This window comes from Helicoverpa armigera, chromosome 7 (assembly GCF_030705265.1).
Source record: "Helicoverpa armigera isolate CAAS_96S chromosome 7, ASM3070526v1, whole genome shotgun sequence".
Taxonomy (NCBI): Eukaryota; Metazoa; Arthropoda; class Insecta; order Lepidoptera; family Noctuidae; genus Helicoverpa; species Helicoverpa armigera.
In genome coordinates, this window is record NC_087126.1 from 10506658 (window position 1) to 10528407 (window position 21750).

Sequence of the window (21750 nt, forward strand, 5' to 3'; positions counted from 1 at the left end):
AAATGACTGTCAAGTTGGTATGGATGGGAAGATTGATGATAACAAATAATTTTTGGATTATAGAGTTGGGCCCTGGTAAACGGCTCCGCTACCAAAAGCCAGCAACAGATTACAATGCAATATGGGTTTTGAGTATTGCTCTTCAAATATATTGCATTATTTTTTTATTGAGCTTATGACCATAAAGCTGAAATTCCATCCCATGTGCAATTATCACCTAAAGCCACAGAAAGGAGACTGAGCAGCAACCCTAGTTATGCTGAATCTGACCAATCGTAATTTTATTACAATTAAGAATATTTGTTTTTTGCAAATCCAACTGCATTCCATTACCGTAATACCAGAAAGGATTGTACACATTACAAAGAAAACACGAAGATACAAGATTACTCTTAACATTCGTGATCACAAACAATTAATTGGTCTCGCAACACACAGCATTGCGTTTAAAAACGATCAAACACTACCGCATTTCATATCAAACACTTAGAAATCTGCTCACCCCAGATAAGAAAAGAGCGTAACGTTCAATATTGATGCTGAAGTAATATTAACTAGACAATTATCTAAACTGAGATTTCGATTTTTTTACTCGCATAAAACATGGTATACAAAAGTATAATTTGGTCAAAGATCATTCTGCTTATGACTCAAGCGTACATATGGAGGTTTGTGTATTTACTAGGTACATTAATTCTTTTTTTGATGTAGCATATAGAAATGTTGCTCAATAAACGAAGGATAATGAAAAGGATAACAGCAACCAATATTGAAGATGATGGTTAAACTGAATAGAAAGATGAACCTTAGCAAAAGAGAGATTAATTATGCAGTAGATAATAATGTTATTAGATAACAAAAACTAATCAAATGAATACCCAACAGAACTGGCATTTGCATATTCCGATTATGTGAGGAAACTCAAGCATTTCCTCACACCATTACGCCTGCCCTCATAATATTTGCAAATAATATGCTGTTTTCTTTGTTAATATGCATTTTATTATCTAACACTTCCTTAGGATCCATACCGGTTTTCTAGTTTATTATATCTTCAAACTTAACATTATTATGTCATTAAAGTTGCGACAGCATTTTTTCTGAATAGTATTAAGCTTATCGTTGTGTCTTATCTTGGTCTTTATGTATTTTAAAATTAATTCATACAGTTATGGTTGTTAATCGATTACATAGATCAGAGCTAGAAACATTTCACAAATTTGTGATTTTGATGATTCTGTTATTTGATACATGTGTTGCAATTTTCTAATTAAATTAGCCATGAAAACGATACAAACAAACAGTCAGCTTACACCAATAATTCAAATTCAACTAATAAATTATTCAACCGCCTAACATAAGCAACAGATGGACATAATAAGGCATAATACACACTCAATGTAACTGATTCCTGATTGAGTCTGTCGTTCTGAGAACTACATAAATACGCATGAGAAATGGCGCTTTGATGAGCTCCAAGTAATCAATGCAATAGTGTGTCCCACCGTGTGTTAGGTCGAGAATACACGCTTGAACAGTGTGAAGTACATAGAACAACTGTGTATCAGCAAATACAAAAACACAATTTACTAGAAAAGTTGTTATTCAAGATCATATTCAGTCACTTTGTAACTTCAAAAATAGATAGAGCCTTCTAAAGCTTATTTAATGAAAAACAGGTTCTGGTGGATAGCAAAATTATCTAAAAATATCTTAGGTAAGTCCTAAACTCGGTCAACTCAATAATGCGGTAGTCTGCTTCGAAGAGCAGAAACTTAAACATCGCTGGTCGTTAAACAAGATTTTACATACAATAATGAGCATGGCATACACCTGCAAAAATATACACAGCGGAATAATTTGTGTTCCTGATCTTTAAAATTTTATACATTACTTAAGTAAACATAATAAATTATTCCTGGAAGCCTTCGCTAACTTTCACATGGTCAAAGACCATCAAGATACTGATGAAGATGAATGACAGTTATATCATAATCATAACGACATAAGAAACTTTTGTCTACAAAAAAGGCAATAAAGCCATTACAACGAAGTATTGACAGCAAAATGATACAATTATTTCGATCAACAAAATAACGGCAATTATTGTTATGAATACGTAAATATGAATAGAATGGAAAGTTAACGATATCAATCAAAGAGAAATCATTTAATTACGATTAGGTATTTGTTGTACAAATATTACGAAACTCTGATTCATACATTGATATGTTTATTATACGTTTGTATGATAGGGACAGAGACAGAGGAAGAATTTATGTATTTATAGACTCAAAAGCTGCATCACCGAACAAAAATTATTACATAGACCAACTCACTATGGAAAACAAGACCTTACTTGTAGGAACCAAAGAAGAATATAGCTACTTTAGGTGTAGTACTATCGGGTGCTTTAAATTAACATATAAAGCCATTATCATTGATTCAAGAAGACCACACAAACATAACTTACCCTTCAACACAGGAACCAAACTACGGATACCTGATACTCCAACAGTAGATACAAGAACAGGTCCTAATTAAATTTCATCTCCTATGTATGCCGTCGGTAATCTCAAGCCATGTGGGTCACGTGTGGTTCACAACGGTATTCTAACCAGTTCTAATGATTGTCCTAATGTACGGCCATTGATGTTGCAAGCTGTGGTTTGTATGGTCTATATTTTACGATGTGTAGTTAAAGGTAACCAGTAATATGAGAGTATGTATTTTAAAGTTCATTTATATTTCGTTTGATCGAACTCTAGAGTCTAGAGAGAAAAATCTAGACGAATATTGGGCTTCACCGGTCTTATTTATTTATTTATATTAAATAAATGTTATGTTCACACACAGAATACAGACAAGAAGAAAAAATAGATACATAGTACATAGGCAACAACAAGTACAACCTCTCGAGTATGAGGGCGCGGGTTCGATTCCAGGTCAGGCAAGTACCAATGCAACTTTTCTAAGTTTGTAAGTACTTTCTAAGCATAACTTAGACACAAATGGCTGATAAAAAGGTGAAGGAAAACATCTCGAGGAAACCTGGACTATATAATCTGAAAGCGTGGTGATTAATGCTCAATCCCAGCGTGCCCAGCAGTGGGACGATATAAAGGCAGTAATAGTAACAGTACATAGGCACAGCTTATTTCATAAGAAATCTCTTCCAGCAGGCCCGTCATGGCCCTTTTTCTTGAAACGATCCTTTTTATCCATGACGTATACTTATACTTTGAGCTGGTGGGTTTAATAAATAATCCAAACATGAAACCAAAGTACACTGCAATATCATATACATTCATATTTTTATATTATCATTCAATAATGCAATACTAATTAATAATATCTGCATGAAACTAAATCTCGTCAAAATCATCAACATACCTAACATTGTAAAGCATATTCTTCCTTCAATACACGAACTGAATCCAGTCTATCCTAAGCCTAACCACAGAGCTATGTAGGCCACGCGTATCGTTCACAAACGGAACTATTCTAACCATTAGATTATCCTAATGCACGGTCATTGCTATTGCATTCAGTTTTAATGGCTGACATTCCAAATCTGTACGTAAGATGATGTTGCAGAAATATTGGGCTTTTGTAAGATCAGTGGGATCCAGTTATTAGGGGTCATTGGTTAAATGTGTAAACGGTTAACTTTTGGCTGTTAAATTGGGTGACTGGTGTTTGGATGTGTGCTTTAACTATTTGGATTACTAGAGCAACATTTAACCGTTTTATTCTAATCAAGACACACAAGGTATTTTTCGTATCAATCATTAGATTCCCTACCTAACACTCTGATTCAAAAGGTCTCATGTGATGTTTGTTCAAATAGTGCTTATCCCAAACCCTTAATTCTTCCTTGTATCTAAATAGTCAAAAACAGTAGTCCTAGACGTTTTTATAACTAGACCATTTCTTTTCTAGTCTCCAAAACGATCACAGCCAAGAACATAATTCCAGAAAATTACCCACCCTTCAATTTCACGGCACAACCAGCTTGACAACCAAACAGTTAGCTTAAGCAAAGCAAAGCATGGCGACGCGTGCGCACTTTACCGTGATTGCACGTTATGGTGTCTTAGATAATTGCAGAATAGCGGCAGCTACTAGAAAGCAGTGTGGCACTTTACCTCTTTCCTATATATTCTTAAGACTTACATTGTTGTCTGTGTCTAAGCTTTTCTTGCTAGAATTGACGATGCTGACGTTACCGCTAATCTTTTGAATGCAAAAGACGGTAATAACGTTAAAATTAAAAAAAAGGTACAAAAAAAATATATTAAAAAATAATGTTTACAAAAAAGAACACTAATCCAACAGAAACAAGTTTTCCTATTACAAGGATGATACAATTAATGTGCTTACAAATAAACTAGAACTAGAATATGAATAACGATAGATTCGGAAAATGCATTATTTGATAGTGGACCGCCCGAACTAGGTTTAATTTAAACCTGAGTTTCAGTATGGCATGGATGGTAACAAATAAGGTTTACAAAAGTACAACGGTGTAAGGAGAACTAACTGTTTATTCTTCAATGGTTTGACGTCAGTCTAAAGTAGTTACTTGCGCTAAAGCTACAAACAAAGTTGTCTCATTTACTTATTATTGTCCTTCAGTTTCTCCAGTCAGTTCGTATTAAAAACTGATAAACCTTAAGAAATTGCTTTTTCATCATTTTGAAGCACCATCATCAATTTGGTTCCAGTCGTTCACTTCATCATAGAATGAATGAATTTGGATGTAATCAACCCATCATAGAAATAAAAAATAACGCATCTACGGTCAAGATCAAAGCAAACTACACATAACACAATAAGTTATATCACATTACACCACATGCAATTCAAAGTCATGTACCATAGAATTACACAGACAAAGCCGACAATACAACAGTTCAGATTTATCTACGCCTTTGTAAAACCATCCACTGAAGACATAGTAGGAGTAATGAATTGTCATTATTTCTGAACTGATTTTATGTGGAAGATAACAAATATAGTCGTTGACACTGCTCATTATTACGTCGAAGCTAGATCTGAGATAGTTAGCACACGTGATGTTTTGCATAATGAAGGGAAATGACAAGAAAAACGTGAGAATAAAGATAAAAGTATTAAGAATATCTTTAAAGGCAATCATATTGATGTGTAGTAATAATGAACAAAAGATGTAACAAATTATTCATGACCAATTAAATGTCCAACTCTAACAATTGTTACACCATTTGATAAGATTTAACACACAGAGTCGAAGCCACTTAAATATCTTACGAGACAAATCAATCATGACATAAAACGTCAATCCCGGGATTAGTTATTTATTAAACACATGTAACAAAAAACACCGAACCCAATAAACCCAGACTACAAGCAAAAACAACACCACACAAGGCTAAGGTTACTATAATACTTATAAAGGATGTTATGCATACAGCGCATCCGATAGCCTTAGCCCACGTTACAACTATGACCACTAATTCGTGCACATTAGTTATAAGGGCTAACACAGCGGCGGATTTGCGGTCGAAATCGCCAGTTGATTTGGCTGTAGCTACAAGCATGAGTTTGATTGCTGCCTGTAGTTCATGGGCTTGAAGATGGTTATTATTTGTACCTGTTTTGTGTAGGTCATCATTATCTTTTGTTATGGTATTATGAAAATTGGGAGTTGATCCTCTCTTATTTGCTTTGATAATTTTGATAGTATTGTCTGGTTAGGTCATGGCGTTTAAAATTCCTTTTTTTGTTAGAATAGAAACTAAAGAGTAATAATGATTAATTGTTCCAGCTAAAAGAAATTCACAAATTAACCAAATTCCATAGAGATCGTAAATAAGAGAAACCACAAATAATCCTTAGCATAACTAAAGTGACAATGGCTGATCTCAGAACTCAGACAATACTAACTTGATGGATAAGAAATCTTAATGAACTGTAAAGGAATGTTAATTAGTATGAATGAGCTAATGAACAAAAAGCCAGTGTAGGCGAGCTGCTAATCAAATTCATTGTCTGGAAAGAAGAAACACATTTGTAGTATATAGGGGAAAAGAGTTACCTTATCCATTGATGATACTTGAAGTCTGGAAAAGGAATTCTTCTGTAAAAACTTGGCTTGAGTCATTAGTCATAGTCATATCTATTTTGTAGACTATTTGTTACAAAACGAATAATAGATAAAATTTTCTTTGAAGATGATAGATCAGTAAAGAGAAGGTGATAAAAGAAACTATGATAAAATATGAACTTTGATGATAAGAGATATAAATAATAAAGACAATTTATTTTTAAATAAGGCAGTTTAAATAAATCCAGTACAAATAACTAAACATAATTTATTAATTATTTCAATTCTGAAGAACATGAATGTAACAGTGACAACATTGGGGTTTTCTAAGAGGTAAGACGCGCAATATCTATCATAGTAAAGATAGATACGAGATATGATCTGACATTATCACTCACGTCAAATCTAATCAGATGTGAAGAATTAATGATAACAGAATCTTTCTACACAGGTACTTGTAGATATTGATTTTGTAATAGTCTATCTATGGGAAAGTTATTGAGAATTACGAAATCGTACTAGGAAATAATAATAGGCAATCTCGTAGTACCACGGGTAATTTTGTCTTGTTTTACGTTTGATATCACTACCATGCCTCTTTGCATAAAAGAATACATACATGAAAGGTATTAACTTGTAAGATGACGGCAGGTAGAAGAGTATGGAAGGAGACATGCGGCTCTGACCCGAAATAAAATTGAGATATTTTATATTTAAACCTCTATCTATTGGATAGAGTCCCAAGTCCCCAAAGTTCTGTCTAAACCAACTTTTCGATGACCAGAGTTAGCTTTATAGTCAGGAATACTCCATAACCTAAACTCTCGTATGTAGTCAAATTTGAAAGCTGATCAAAGGGTGAGCCTTCGCCCTAAAGGTCCAACACGCCTATTCTTATCAAATAGGTAGATACTGCACAAATTACTCCTCGCTTGACTTTTTGACTGCAACTTACCGCATATTTACCTAATGAGTTACCTTGAAGATGTCACAGGACTACAGTGATTGTGTTCGTGGGAACTGTTCGTAAAGAGCCGCTAAACGTCGATTTAACACTAAGATTGTGGTCACAGCAGCGTGGGATATGTGTGCTATGGTTTATGGCATGAGATTTTAGCGTGTTTGAATGCTCTTTATCAATTTCTGGTGTTTAGTTTTCTAAGTTTTTACTTCTTTATATACCCAGTTTTATTTCTTTTTTATTTCTCCATTCGTTTTACCTCTACTTACTTTGCTACGGTCATTGTTATTGTCATCTATTAATCGTCAATTAACGTAATTAGTATCGTTCGTTCGTCTTTTTCTTAATCGTATGCAATCTTTTCATGCCTGCAAACTTTGCGTGCCTCTAAATATGTAACAAGTCGTTTAAAATTGAGAACAAAATGGCCTCATTTTCTGTCCCTCCTAAATCACAAATTGCTACCACCTGTCTAAACCATCTCTCAACTCCACTTACAAACAATTAAATTACCATACATGAATAGCTAACTGTCTGTCCAATATAATGGGCGAAATCGCTCGTCACTCCGTCGGCTGTCATTTAACATCCTTGGCAGTCGTTACGGGTAGTCAAGAGCCAGTAAGTCTCATACCAATCTTACCAGGGGGTTGCCTAGGTAACTGGGTTGAGGAGGTCAGATAGGCTGTCGCTCCATGTAAAACACTGGTACTCAGCTGCTAACGGTTAGACTGGAAGCCGACCCCCACCTTAGTTGGGAAAAGGCTCGACAGATGATGATCGCTCGTCACTCGGGCTGTGCACTTGCGTGCATCTGCGGGAGTTTCTAATCTTATCTGTGAGCATTCAGACGCGTCAAGACGTGTCATAGCGTACATTAGTTTTTATCTCGTGAAGTATGAGGTTGATACACAGGATCTGTCTGTAGTGACGATGAAAGGAGTCTGTGTTCTTTTGTTTCTTTTGCACTTTTTAAAGGGTATGACCGTGAGAAGGTCAATTCGGTGTTGATCATTGTCTATGGTGTGAATCTTTTGTTGTAATGTTTTTCCTTTATGGAAATGTTATAACATCTATAACATTTCTATTAATAGATATAATGTTCCTATACTTATACTTGTTTGGTTGTAGATTCTAATATTATGTAGGTACTTGCTAAGATTAAAAAATATGGAAATTCATCAGCTAAATCTTTATTTATTGAGACGATACATTGAAGATCCCACTCAAACCTAATAAGGCTTAAAGTTCAAACGTAGGTGAAACATTACAAAATAAAGTCAATTAACTCTATTCACGACTAGCTAGAAATTAGTCATGTAAATGTCAGAACATTACACATAATATATTTTGAGATGTATTTTACAAGGTTTTAATATAATTAGGATGACTTGCAAACTAAAAACCGACCATTAAGATCATTAAATACATATGACTGCGATTTTTAATCTAAGTATGTACCTATCATTTCAAAAATCTAAATGTAAGATTGCCACTTGGTTCTCCTGATAACCAATTTCTTCTCTGCATCAAAATAAGCTTTAGTTTTACAAGAAAAATGATACTACCCATATAACTAAACCAACTAGAAACATGTATGCCTATGTTGGCTAATAGGTACTGACATCACGATAGTCAAAATGTACGTATAGTCAACTTCAGGTCAGTGGTAACAGTTTTATAGGAAAATCGTACTTATTACTATTGAGTTAAGGTGCATGACAGTTACCACTGATGTGCAGTCCACCCTACAAAACACTATGTATTGCTCACCCGTCAAATGACCAACTTCACACTGGCAAAGTTATTTAAAAAGAAACAAAAGAACAGCAGCCACATTTAACGACATAGCAACAAACGCATCCTAAATTCAAAACACTTCAAATGTCGTGATTCTAAATTAGTTGAGCTTCTACAAAAAACAAATGACTGCGCGTTCAAAATGAACAGTTCAAGTTTACGACCAGAAGGAATTGTAGTTCGTAAATTGTAAGGAGATGGATTTGATACGGGCTTTTTAAAAAATGAGGCATAGAATTAGACTTTTGTAACTAAGAAAATGTCAAAGGTAATCTTGATCTTTGCTAAATTAGAATTTTATGATAGGTGCCTATAGATCTCAAAAAATACATAAGGTTTGACTAGCTTATTTATTTTAACTAAAGCTTTCATTGATAATTTCTTAAACTGAAAATCTTAACAAATGCATTATTCCAAAAAAAAAGTTGATACCGTAAGGATTAAACCCAAAAATAATTAACTACAAATAAAATCGGAAGCCCAATCAAAATATTGCTTCATAAAAACCAAAATAGCTCCAAGTTGCCCCAACCTTAATATAATTTATGGCCATAATTATAAAACTATATTCAGATCCAAAATTATCTTAATGTTCGAACAAATCGTTGGTTCAATCAATTAAGATACAACAGTCTATAGACTACCATTTGTTTTAAATCTATTAACAGATCCATCTACTGAGTTAAACTTTCTAATTTAAATTAACCTCTGCTTAATTTAAACGCGTCTTCTTGTGTTTATTTAGGTAAAAGTGACCAGGATTTGTTTATAAAGAGTAAGTTTAAGGATTCAGTTATAAATAAACAGAACCATCATCAATTTAACGAAGTTTGAAAACAGAAACTTAAGTAATAGTTAACTTTGTTGAAAGAGTGTAAAAGTAGAAGTTGCTATAAAATCTGTTTAACCTTCAAAATTGTTTAATAAAATATCCAATCAAAGATCTAACATTAAATAAAATTTTGATCTGAATATGTCTTAAAGCAACCGAAGAGGGCCTTGATGGATTAAGCTAACTCTAAAATCATAAGTTACATGGTCTTTCTTAAATGGACTATTATTGATGTAAAAGAAGGCTCTTAGATAATATAAAACCACTTAAACTACTCTCACACATTAATCATATAAAAAGAACTAAATAGATAGCTTTAATTGAATACGCTAGTGATAAAACTTGTGAAGAATAACAGATGTTTGACAAGCAAACTGCTATGGACATCAATTAAGACAACTTGCATGTTAAAGTGCATTATGCTACTGATACGGAAAGAAGATAAGCTAAACGTCTGGCTTTGTTAGGGTTCAACACCCCAAATGTTGATAATGATAAAATGCAGTTTTACAGAATAATTTTTGATGTTGAAGCAAATATCAATCCTGCAATCGTTAACTTTAAAAGTAAACTAGACATAATCACAAAATTGTAACACCCTGGGCGTACAAAACACTAACATCTTAGATTTTGAAAATACTAAACATGTCCTTCAAAATGACACTACAAAGAACATCATAACCCAGCAGCAATTGTTATGAATGAAAAATGAAGATAAAACAAAAGTACACAAAATGTATGCAGTTCCGGAGTAAAGGAGTTCATGTGAAAGAGAACAGATGTTGTACAAATAAGCTATGGAGCTAATTAAGAGGACGCTTACTTCAATGGAGCCGCAGGAAGCGTTAATGAAAATATAAGGGACGATAGTTGACGCGTCCGTGCTAATAATTTTAATGTGGACAGTTAGTAAAGTTATGAAAGCCAAACAAGAAATTCTTCCCATAACAGGATAGAAAAGCGTATGTGTTATTCTTATGTATAAGCTACATTACTGGAAGCTTTCATCAAAAGTCGATCAATCTATAGGAAAGCGTGATAGAAAACTTCACATCAAACTTTCACATTGAAAATATTAGTACGATAAAGCAGATTATAATTAAATGCTAATTGCAAAAGCCATTTAATTATTTCTTCATTCATACGATTTCATGAGTGGCCATGAAAATAATGTACCAATTTTTGTAAACGATTTTTTAAATTATTTTGCAAAGTTGCACATTGTAATTGGAATCCGGTTCAGAATGCGAAATGTCATATTGATATTCAAAAATTTTCCATGAATGTTCACATACATGCGTACCCACTAGCTTTGTCTGTAACTACGTTGTATCTTTTTAACGTTTTCCGATATTGTTTTATTTATTTATTTCAGCCTTTTCATTTTTTTTCTTTAAGTGACGCAGCGGCAACGTACCAAATTCATTTTGATAAACTCTTCATGACCTTAAAACCTTTTTTTAAACGGTTTTATTTAGCTCACCCCGTTTGTTTTATTCATTCTTGGGTCAAATTTAGTAATTCAAATTTCACCCTCTTCCTGTCAACCGATTAATCTGAAATTTTGTATACACCTTTAATTCCGATGACAATACAATATAGTAATATCAATAACATTGTAAATCCAATATGGCCGCCGGCACAAAATGGCGGATAACGTAGATTTTATCAATCCCATCAATATGGGTATCAAATGAAAGGGCTCAACAAGCAGAATACAATGTACTATATAAAATTAAAATCCAAGATGGCGGCCTGTACAAAATGGCGGATAACTAAGATTTTATCAATCCCATCAATATGGGTATCAAATGAAAGTTCTCAACCAGTAGAATACAATGTACTATATAAAATTAAAATCCAAGATGGCGGCCTCTACAAAATGGCGGATAACTTAGGTTTTGTAAATCCCATCAACATGGGTATCAAATGAAAGGTCTCAACAAGTAGAATACAATTTACTATGCAAAATTGAAATCTAAGATGGCGGATAACGCAGGTTTTATCAATCCCATCAATATGGGTATCAAATGAAAGGGCTCAACAAGCAGAATACAATATACTATAAAAATTGAAATCCAAGATGGCGGCCGCTACAAAATGGCGGATAACGTAGGTTTTATCAATCCCATCAATATGGGTATCAAATGAAAGTTCTCAACCAGTAGAATACAATTTACTATGCAAAAAAAAAGTTACCGCGGCCCTGGTACATAAAAGGCCTCCGACGGAACAAAACGGTTTTTAGTCAAGAGTCTGGCACTCCCTCACCGCTGCTGACCCACAGCAGGAGAGGTCATGTGATGATTTTTGGGGTTGTTACAAAAACAAGTTTCTGGAAGGGCTATGTATTGAGGAATTAGATTGTAATAAATTGTCAGGTAAGAGACCGTGTAATAATGATGCACTAAATGAATTAGATAGAATGAGGAATATTCGGTAGGCATTTTCATTAAATACTAAAAACTAGAAAATAAAAAATCGGTAAAAAAACTTTTAAGTTAAACGGTTTTATCTTATTATTAAACGGTTTTATTTAGCTCACCCCGTTTGTTTTATTCATTCTTGGGTCAAATTTAGTAATTCAAATTTCACCCTCTTCCTGCCAACCGATTAATCTGAAATTTTGTATACACCTTTAATTCCGATGACAATACAATATAGTAATATCAAATTGGCTGTAAATCCAATATGGCCGCCGGCACAAAATGGCGGATAACGTAGATTTTATCAATCCCATCAATATGGGTATCAAATGAAAGGGCTCAACAAGCAGAATACAATATACTATAAAAAATTTAAATCCAAGATGGCGACCGCTACAAAATGGCGGATAACGTAGGTTTTATCAATCCCATCAATATGGGTATCAAATGAAAGTTCTCAACCAGTAGAATACAATGTACTATATAAAATTAAAATCCAATATGGCGGCCTCTACAAAATGGCGGATAACTTGGGTTTTATAAATCCCATCAACATAGGTATCAAATGAAAGGTCTCAACAAGTAGAATACAATTTACTATGCAAAATTGAAATCTAAGATGGCGGATAACGTAGGTTTTATCAATCCCATCAATATGGGTATCAAATGAAAGGGCTCAACAAGCAGAATACAATATACTATAAAAAATGAAATCCCAGATGGCGGCCGCTACAAAATGGCGGATAACAATTTTTTATCAATCCCATCAACATGGGTATCAAATGAAAGGTCTCAACAAGTAGAATACAATTTACTATGCAAAATTGAAATCCAAGATGGCGGCCTCTACCAAATGGCTGATAACAATTTTTTATCAATCCCACCAATATGGGTATCAAATGAAAGGGCTTCACAAGGAGAAAACTGTCAGAAACTCCAGCGGGGCCCAACAGGGCCAAGGCCTGCCTGGGCTGCGAGATTGTTCGAAAGAGTTACCGCGGCCCTGGTACATATAAGGCCTAAGGTTGTTAAAAAAAAAGTATCTGGAAGGGCTATGTATTGAGGAATTAGATTGTAATAAATTGTCAGGTAAGAGACCGTGTAATAATGATGCACTAAATGAATTAGATAGAATGAGGAATATTCGGTAGGCATTTTCATTAAATACTAAAAACTAGAAAATAAAAAATCGGTAAAAAAACTTTTAAGTTAAACGGTTTTATCTTATGTGCACTGAAAACTAGAAAATAAAAAAATAGTTACTTACCTGTCAACCTACGTAGGTGGTCCCGGTCATATTAAACTAAAATAAAAACGTGGGGCCCATTTACTATTGCTGTAGTACTTTCTTCTAGAGGTATAATAGGTGTGGATTGCATCGACTTACTATAATCGTAACTGGAGATTTTGACAATCAATAATCAGCCGTAGCGGCTTCACCAGCGAACGCCGAGCTCATGATCTACCAAAGTATAAAGATATGCTTTGCCATAGGTAGGATTTCACAGGGGCCCCACGTTTTTATTTTAGTTTAATATGACCGGGACCACCTACGTAGGTTGACAGGTAAGTAACTATTTTTTTATTTTCTAGTTTTCAGTGCACATAAGATAAAACCGTTTAACTTAAAAGTTTTTTTACCGATTTTTTTGTGTTTTATCTCCACTCATTCGTCGGGTGTATAAATAAATGGTGCAGACAAGAAGGGTGATCAGAAAGCTATAAAAATTTACGTTTATTATCCGATGAGAATTTGTTCCAGAATCTTCACACTTTATAGTTTACTTGATCTGCTTTTATGGGTAAGAGTAGTCTTTTGATTTGGGTTCAAAGCTTATGTGTGTGTGTTTTTGTCATGGCCTTGTGTCTTTGCCCATTTCGGCTTAAGTTACTTAGTAATTAATTTAGTATGTATATAAAACAGATAATATTTAGAGGTAGTTTCACGACGCCCATGTTACCCATTGCTGCTTAAGAACATTAAGGATACCAAACATAAGGATTTTAACATTTATACAAACAAATATTAAAACAAATCCCCAAGACACACATAATCAACGTCATTGAAACGAAAACAATCTTGAATGCTCAAACGATACAATCTCTGCGCCTGCGCCGGCAGCCGGCCGTTTGTAGGCGAAGGACTATTCACCTGTCACCGTTACGCACAACTGACCTTTAGACTGCTTATATTCAATAATACGCGGTTCTGATGCGACTGAGATAAGTTTATGTATTTACCTTGTTTGGGAAATGGAGCTCAGAATATAGGTACTATGAAAGGGACTTTTGAAAGAGGTTAAATAGGCAGAAAATAGTAACCCTTGGTTGCACTGACTTCCTAACAGCAGATTGCCATAACCTAACTTGCTAACTTTGCTTAGTTAAAGATAGGAATGTGACATTACTTTTTACTTTCAAAATTATATCTCTTGTGAGCAAAATAAATAACAGATATACTACATATGTTTATGTTATTGAAATCCGCAAAAAGGGAACAACTCCTCTCTCTCCAAAACCTACCAAGTATAAAACTACGTAATCTTATGAAAAATCTCAAAGTAGGTAACATGTTTTGCAAGGCAATGATCAAAAAATGCTTCTTTGTGGATTGAATTTGTTGTTGGATCGAAGAACATGGTGATTTTCATGATCCCATTAAAATCAATGGTATAAGGGTATGTTGAAATCAGAGCTGATAATTTTGTCCTGATATGTCAAGGTTAAGAAACTTTCGCAAAGGTTTCGATTAATCAAGATAAGCCCATGTTGAACCCTTTGACAAAAATACTCGATGAGTCAGGCAGCCAAGGTTGCAACTGGAATAAGTTTTATATTCACTCTTTGTGCGCTCAAAAACAAAGTATACGCAGCATTTACCTTTGTTAATAAAATTCAAATAGTCGTTAATTTTAAATAGCAGTGTTGTTTTTATTTTCTGTTTGAAGGAATGAATAGGAAGGCAATCAAAGCCTTAATTTCTTAACATTGATGATGAACCAGAACACAGCACTTAGTTACTTGTAGGATGAGGTTTCGTAACATCAAAAATATACTTATTCACTCCGCTTTATTGAGCATGACCTACACAAACAGCCACAATGTAAACTCCCGCGCACCCTAAATGCGAGTCAGTGAGGCGTAACACAAGGAGGGTCATACAAATATCTCGGCTACAGTTAAAAGCTTTTTGGGAGTGGGTCGAAATGACAATGACTTGTACAAAACTGTAATGGTCAATTTCGTGGCCAGTTTCACCTCCTTGGACAGTGCTAAGTAATTTTAAAATTGGGATTAAATGCGGTAGATTCGGTGACTCCAAAAAAGACTGAAGCACTAGCTTCCTAAATGCGATTTTTCTATTACTAGGTGAAGAACAAAACAAGACAAAAAATTGCTTTATCAGACAAGAGTAAACTGTCTGCCTACTGATTACATCAAAATTACCAATCGAAGACTTTATTCTAAGCCCAGTGCCATCAAAAAAACTTCTGGTCTTCCTTATACCTCAAAGGATCGTACATTTTTTCTTCGGTCATGAATATCATGACCTTTTTTACCCACTCCCTTCTAAAACCCTGGACATTCCACCATTGTGCACTGAAGCGTGACCCGAGGAGTGGCTTCTCAGCATTTCTTACGAGCGAGGCAGCGGAGCGTGACATACACACGACCGGGTCTCCCACGGGACGCAGGACATCCGTGAATTAATTAGCTCCAAATGGGTGGTCCAGTTTTGAGAGGATAATGATGAAATTGGGTTTGGTATTGGACCATAAGAATATTGCTTATTTACAATTTTTTGTAAGTACACAAACAATAAAGAAAGACGACAGGAAAGAAAGAATTTACAAAGTTAATGCTTATTAATGGTTCTGTTATAAATATTTTTTTTAATTTAATTGTAAGGGAGTCTAAAATCCTTGGATCCTATGATTTTGCTGCATTCGCTTACCAAATAGGAATTCTGTCAACGCTTTTATGAACTACTATTATTTTATTTTCTGAAGCTGAAATAAAACACGAAACCAAAAATTATTAGAAAAAGATCAGCATGATGATGTCACAGATGTAATAAAAGTACTGTTACAAAAACAGATAAGTTTAAACTGGAAGCCGATGCTAACAAAATTAAGATCCTAGAAGAGGTCTTGCTCAAAATTGAAAACGTTTCAATTACCATCAACTAACAAAATGGCACTTCTTAAGTTAGTGCTTTCTACGTCCCGGATGCGGGACTAAACTCGTTATTAAAAGTGCTAGAGTGGGACAGCAGTGCTAGAGAGAGATGGCTGGGTTCGTCGCACTATACCTGTTCCTCGAGCCACTCAATAGGCTATAAAACATAAGAAGCCAATGTGTTTCGTAATATCTAAGTGTACAAATTCTGTGATTTTTGAGGTATGAGCGGTAGCGGTTTTAGCTGTCTTCACAAAAATAATTTTCATAAAAAAGAAATCAGGCTGTAGAAAAAACGGTGAATAGGTTCCTATTACTATGTATTTAATGACTCACATTAACTATGGCCAGCTAAGAAACACATAAAAAGGTACATAAAAATAGTCATACTTACTTTTAATGATATTTATGTTTATGTACAGCCTTATCTTGCCGAACCTTACGCTATTTACTAACAGCACAGAAAAAAGAAAATTCATTAATATTTTGTTCCCAAAAAGTGCTAGCACATCATAGGTACCTACTGTACTTTTAACTATTCACCTGCATTCAAGTGTCAAGTTACCAACCTACTGTCACGTGTTCTAACATAAAATCTAAACAACCTCGAAACTGCATTCATACATAAAAGAGTTCCGCTTTACTCAGTTCATGATGCAGTTGTTAGTCACCCTACGTGACGATAGTGTAATTAGCAGTGGTCGGAATAGGTAGAGCTATTTTGGCTACTTGCGACATGAGGACATAACATGGATGCCAATATGGATCCCGGAATTTCTTGGAATTAAAAACATTGTTCAAGTAGTTTTATAGGAATAAGTAGAAGTATTTTTGTTATTTGCTACATGCGGACATAACATAGATATGCCAAATATTTCCAAAAATTCCGGGAATTATCGAAATTAAAAAAAAAACAACTAAGTACTTTCTTTTGTCAGTGCTTAATTAGAACATTATATTTAAATGGATAATCCACTTTTATTAGTTTACTATAGTAAATAGGAGACATGGAATATAAATAAAATGCGATGATCGAGTTAGATATATTATTTAATTTTCAAAACAGTTGACATTACTGGTTGGTCTGTCTACAACGATATATAAATATACTTAACTAAAGTAGTAAGTAGCAAATAAATTACAAAATATGCATAAAGAACTTTGTACTATATCATTCGTAAAATGTAATTATGACATTTTCAGCATTAATAACGCCGTCGTATTGAAAACATTGATAGAGAGTAGGTATTTTCACGACTCGCAGTGACGTGAAGCCGTTTCCTTATGTTAATCTTTAACGATTAGTAACAAAACTTTACGATACACTTTCTATTCCTAGAAGCTCTTGACATGCTCGTAAATGAAAGACTTCACGCTACTGCGCGTGATGAAAATAATTAACTATTTTTTTATTAATTTAATCTTTTTATTAAATTATTCTAAACCGGTAGACGATGATGTTTCATCGTCTACCAATTCTTCGCTGAAAAACCCATCACCATCTACGGAATTGAAATAAATGACCATCAGTTTTTCTATATTATCCATTTTTAATGTATTTCTTTTTACATCCATAATCCATTTATATATGGAAAATGAACGTTCGACATCTGTTGAGGTCATTGGAGCAAAGGAGATTGGGCAAGAATCTATGAAGTTTGGTCCAAATGTCCACCACGAACGAGACCTATATAATTAAATAGTCCACTTAATTTAAAGTAACTTTTACTAAGAAAGTAAAAAAAAACAATGCCAAAAAAAAGTTATAGCCAAAAATGTATTCTTAATTTTCGGTAGTTTTTGTGTGTTATCATTATTATTTTTTATTTTATTCCACTTCCATTTCCGCACTTTATCTAAAACTAAGTTAAGTAAGACACATTTGCATATAAACAGCCCATATTTTTTTGCCCGATGGATGTACAAATCACTAACCAATTGAGGCGCCAGAAGTACTTGATTATACTCAGCGGTGCCTGGATCTAAGAAAGTTCGATGTAACTGGTGGTGTCTTCTCTCTAATAATGAACAATTCTATTTTGTCAGAAGTTACTGAAAGTACGAAAATCGAACATCACGAAAAGTAATTGAAGAAATGAAATTGTAAAAATCTATAAAATGTTTTATTTGATTTTGCCATAACTTTTTTCTGGCATTATATTTTTTTTTACTTTCATAACAAAAAATGTTCTATATTTAACGGGCTATCTAGCCATATAGGTCTCGTTCGTGGTGGACATTTGGACCGGAATCGCCCAATCTCCTTTGCATTTCAATAAAATTTGGTCATCTGTTTCATTTCTTACAATTTTTTCACTCCATTCTCGTAATATATCTATATCCGGATTTCTTTCTATAACTTTTTCAATTTTATTTTTAATATTTTCTGATGCACACTCATTTATACAAGTTCTGACTGTATCTAATATTAAAAATGAATCACTTAGCGTCAAGTGGTGCTTTTGTAATTCTTTTAAAGCAAACGGTATAACTGAAAAATATTCATCTATATATTGTAACTCGTTTTGTATGTTTTCTTTTTGTAATATGTTTTTCGCGTTTCGGATAGCTATTGCATCAGAGCTGCATAAATGAGACAAAACATCTTTTATTGCATCAAAATGTTTTGCGTAGTATGATGCTGCCTCCAACCAAGTACCCACCTTGTAATAATTGGTTGTGGAGGTAGTGGTAAGTCAGGGTATTTTCTTTTAAAATGCGAACACGGCTTGGCGCTTTTAGAAATATTTTTTACATTTGATATCAAAATATCCACATCATTATATTCCATTCGAATTTGCTCAGAAACACGATGAAGTGCGTGAGCAAAACATGTTACATGTTTTAATTGTGGTAAATAGCATTTCAATTTTGCCCTGCAGATATCATATATGCTACACTATCAGTACATAGTATTAAAATATTATCAACTTTTTCTTCAAACGAGTTTTGCCATAGATTTTCAAGACACTGTATTACAAAGTTGGCAATGGTTTGTCCATTAACCACCTCTAACATCTTGCAGGCAATTAAATATGGCCGATTTGAGATATTCTCATGCAATGGTTTTATCAAAAAATGTACAATATTTCTACCTAAAAAATCTGTTGTCTCGTCTAATGATATCCACAATTTTTCAGTTTGATTTTTTTCATAAATTGTTTTGATTTTGTTAGTAAAAACTTTATCTAAATATACTTTTCGTAACAGCGACTCATCGGGTACTTTACGACTAGTACAAGTACAACAACAAACAGTACAGATATATTTCTGAAAAAACTCCTTGAATGCTGGATTTTTCATCTGCGACCAGGGAATATTGCACAGAACCAGAAACTTGATCAGGTCGGAATAAAATTCCTCCGGAGGCCGTTTAAACGTTCCCTTGTGCACGGCTCCTTCGACATGTCTATTGATGTTACATTTTTTCGCCGTTATATGGCTCTCGCACTTCGAGCAATATATTGAACGACTAGCGTGGTCGTATAACAGCTCTGGATATTCGGATATCCACTTTTGTACTGTTTCTTCCTTGATATTTGGCATTTTTGGCTTTTCTTGTTTATCGCCCTAAAACAATAGTAAACAGTTAAAATCTTTCCAATAAATAGTCGAAATAAAACGGTGTGAAAAATTCACGAAAAATTGTTCCACACACAGTTGCACAATTGCACAGTAAGTATGAGATACATAATTCAAATGCATTTTGTTAGCCGATTAAGACAATCAGATAGAACACTGTCAAGCTCATGTCCGAAAATATTTAGGTAAGAGCAGTCAATAGCCAATGAAAATGGTTATTGTGGGAAAACGCGGTACTTGAAGGGTGTGCGAGGGGAGGACTTAGTCCACCTTGTATTGTAATTGACTTAGCTTTTAACACAAGATTATATTAGAAAAAGCGGTCAGGTGCGTGTCGGATCACCTACAAGGTGTAGGGTAGCGGAAGAGCACAATTTACGTAAACAAGTTCCCTGCTACTCAGGTCACTAACGAAAAATTCCACTTCAAACTTTTGTATATCAAAATTGGCTGTGACAAACAGACGGACAAGGCAAAACTATAAAGCTTCCTTTGGAACTTCGGAAGCCTGAAAAATATGTATTTAGCAGAGGACAATTACTTTACTTTTCACTAAATGTCCTTTGTAGATATTATAAAATAAAAACACTTACCCAAATGTGGTAGGTAAATCAAATAAACAGTTTCAAATGTATCCAGTCCGCAAAAAACAAATCAAAATTCGTAAATCCAAGCCAAAGTATTCGTGTTAGTAAGATTCCAGAAACCAGTTAACAAGCCAACGTCAAATAAAATAAGGAACACAATAAATCACACGTGCGCACTCTACAAGCCGAAACAAAAGAGTGAGTGAAGCCCGCTGTACCTGTATTTGTATAAGTGAGACAGCTAATACTTTAGACGTTTTAAGATAGAAAGAGACAAAAAATAAGCGACGAAAACAGCGCTTACGACGGGTTGGCAACATGGAGCATAAACATATAATAATAAAAAGAGATAAATTGGTTTGTTCTTGATGTATCGATAACTTAGTGTAGCAGGAGCTGGTCAGGAAAACTCGTAGACTGATTTGACAATTGTGTATTACATTAATTACAATAAATACGAAATAACAAAATGCGGCGTCACCGCCGTGGTAAAATGAAGCGCCGTCTCGCTCGCAGCGGCGCAGGCGAGCGCTCGTGCCCGCCGATCCCGCGCCCCTCCCGCTGCCCGCGTAAACCCGGCGCTAGCACTCCCCTCGCGCTCCCCCTCAGCCGTCGCGTACCTCCAGCCGGTGGCAGCGATATTATCTTTTTCTATTCTGTATTGTGTAGGCATTTAATATTTCCTTGTGCAGTAAAGTATATTTAGTATCGTTTCTAACAGTTTTACTTAATTAATTCATATTTCACGAAGCTACCTCTAACAACGTTCCAGGATCCCTGTGTGTGTTTATAAGTAAGTATATACTGTTTGGGTGCTCACCTACTACCTGCTCATAACTGCCCACTTACCCATATTAACTCACTTAAATCAATCGACAATTTCAAAATCCCGGGATTTCAGAGGCATGTCCATGTTAATATCAATGTTTGCGGTCATTCACCCCAAATAGCTCTACCTATTCCGACCACTGGTTAGTTACAGAAGCATATTGTATTACCATTGTTATTGTCATTTATCGGAAAATTGTTGTTAGTCATGTCTAAGTAGGTTTAGAATTTGTGTTATGGTTTCCGAATTGGATAGGTATAAGTAATAATATCTTGGAACGTTCCAAAAGTGCTTAATGTAAATGTTCTAAAAATTTTATCATTTATACTGTTTTATAGTCCTTATTATTTGTTTAAGATGTTTATGATTATTATTATCTCCAAGATTGTCTTGTTACATCGAGCAAAATTATTTTTGATCTATCTAAATCTTTTTATAGCAATTTTCATCATTATTCTCATCTACA

The 21750-nt window shown here is 34.3% G+C and overlaps 1 protein-coding gene and 1 long non-coding RNA gene across 4 annotated transcripts in view; one reads left to right on the top strand and one right to left on the bottom strand.

Annotated features, from left to right (window-relative positions):
* Positions 1-21750, top strand: part of LOC110371884 (uncharacterized protein DDB_G0284459) — a 97258-nt gene that overhangs the window by 28954 nt on the left and 46554 nt on the right. The gene's annotated exons all lie outside the window — the stretch shown is intronic.
* On the bottom strand, positions 19703-20794 carry LOC135117171 (uncharacterized). The gene is made up of 2 exons (XR_010276677.1): positions 20462-20794; positions 19703-19856 (listed from the first exon to the last, which is right to left on the bottom strand). It is a non-coding gene; the product is annotated as an uncharacterized LOC135117171 (long non-coding RNA).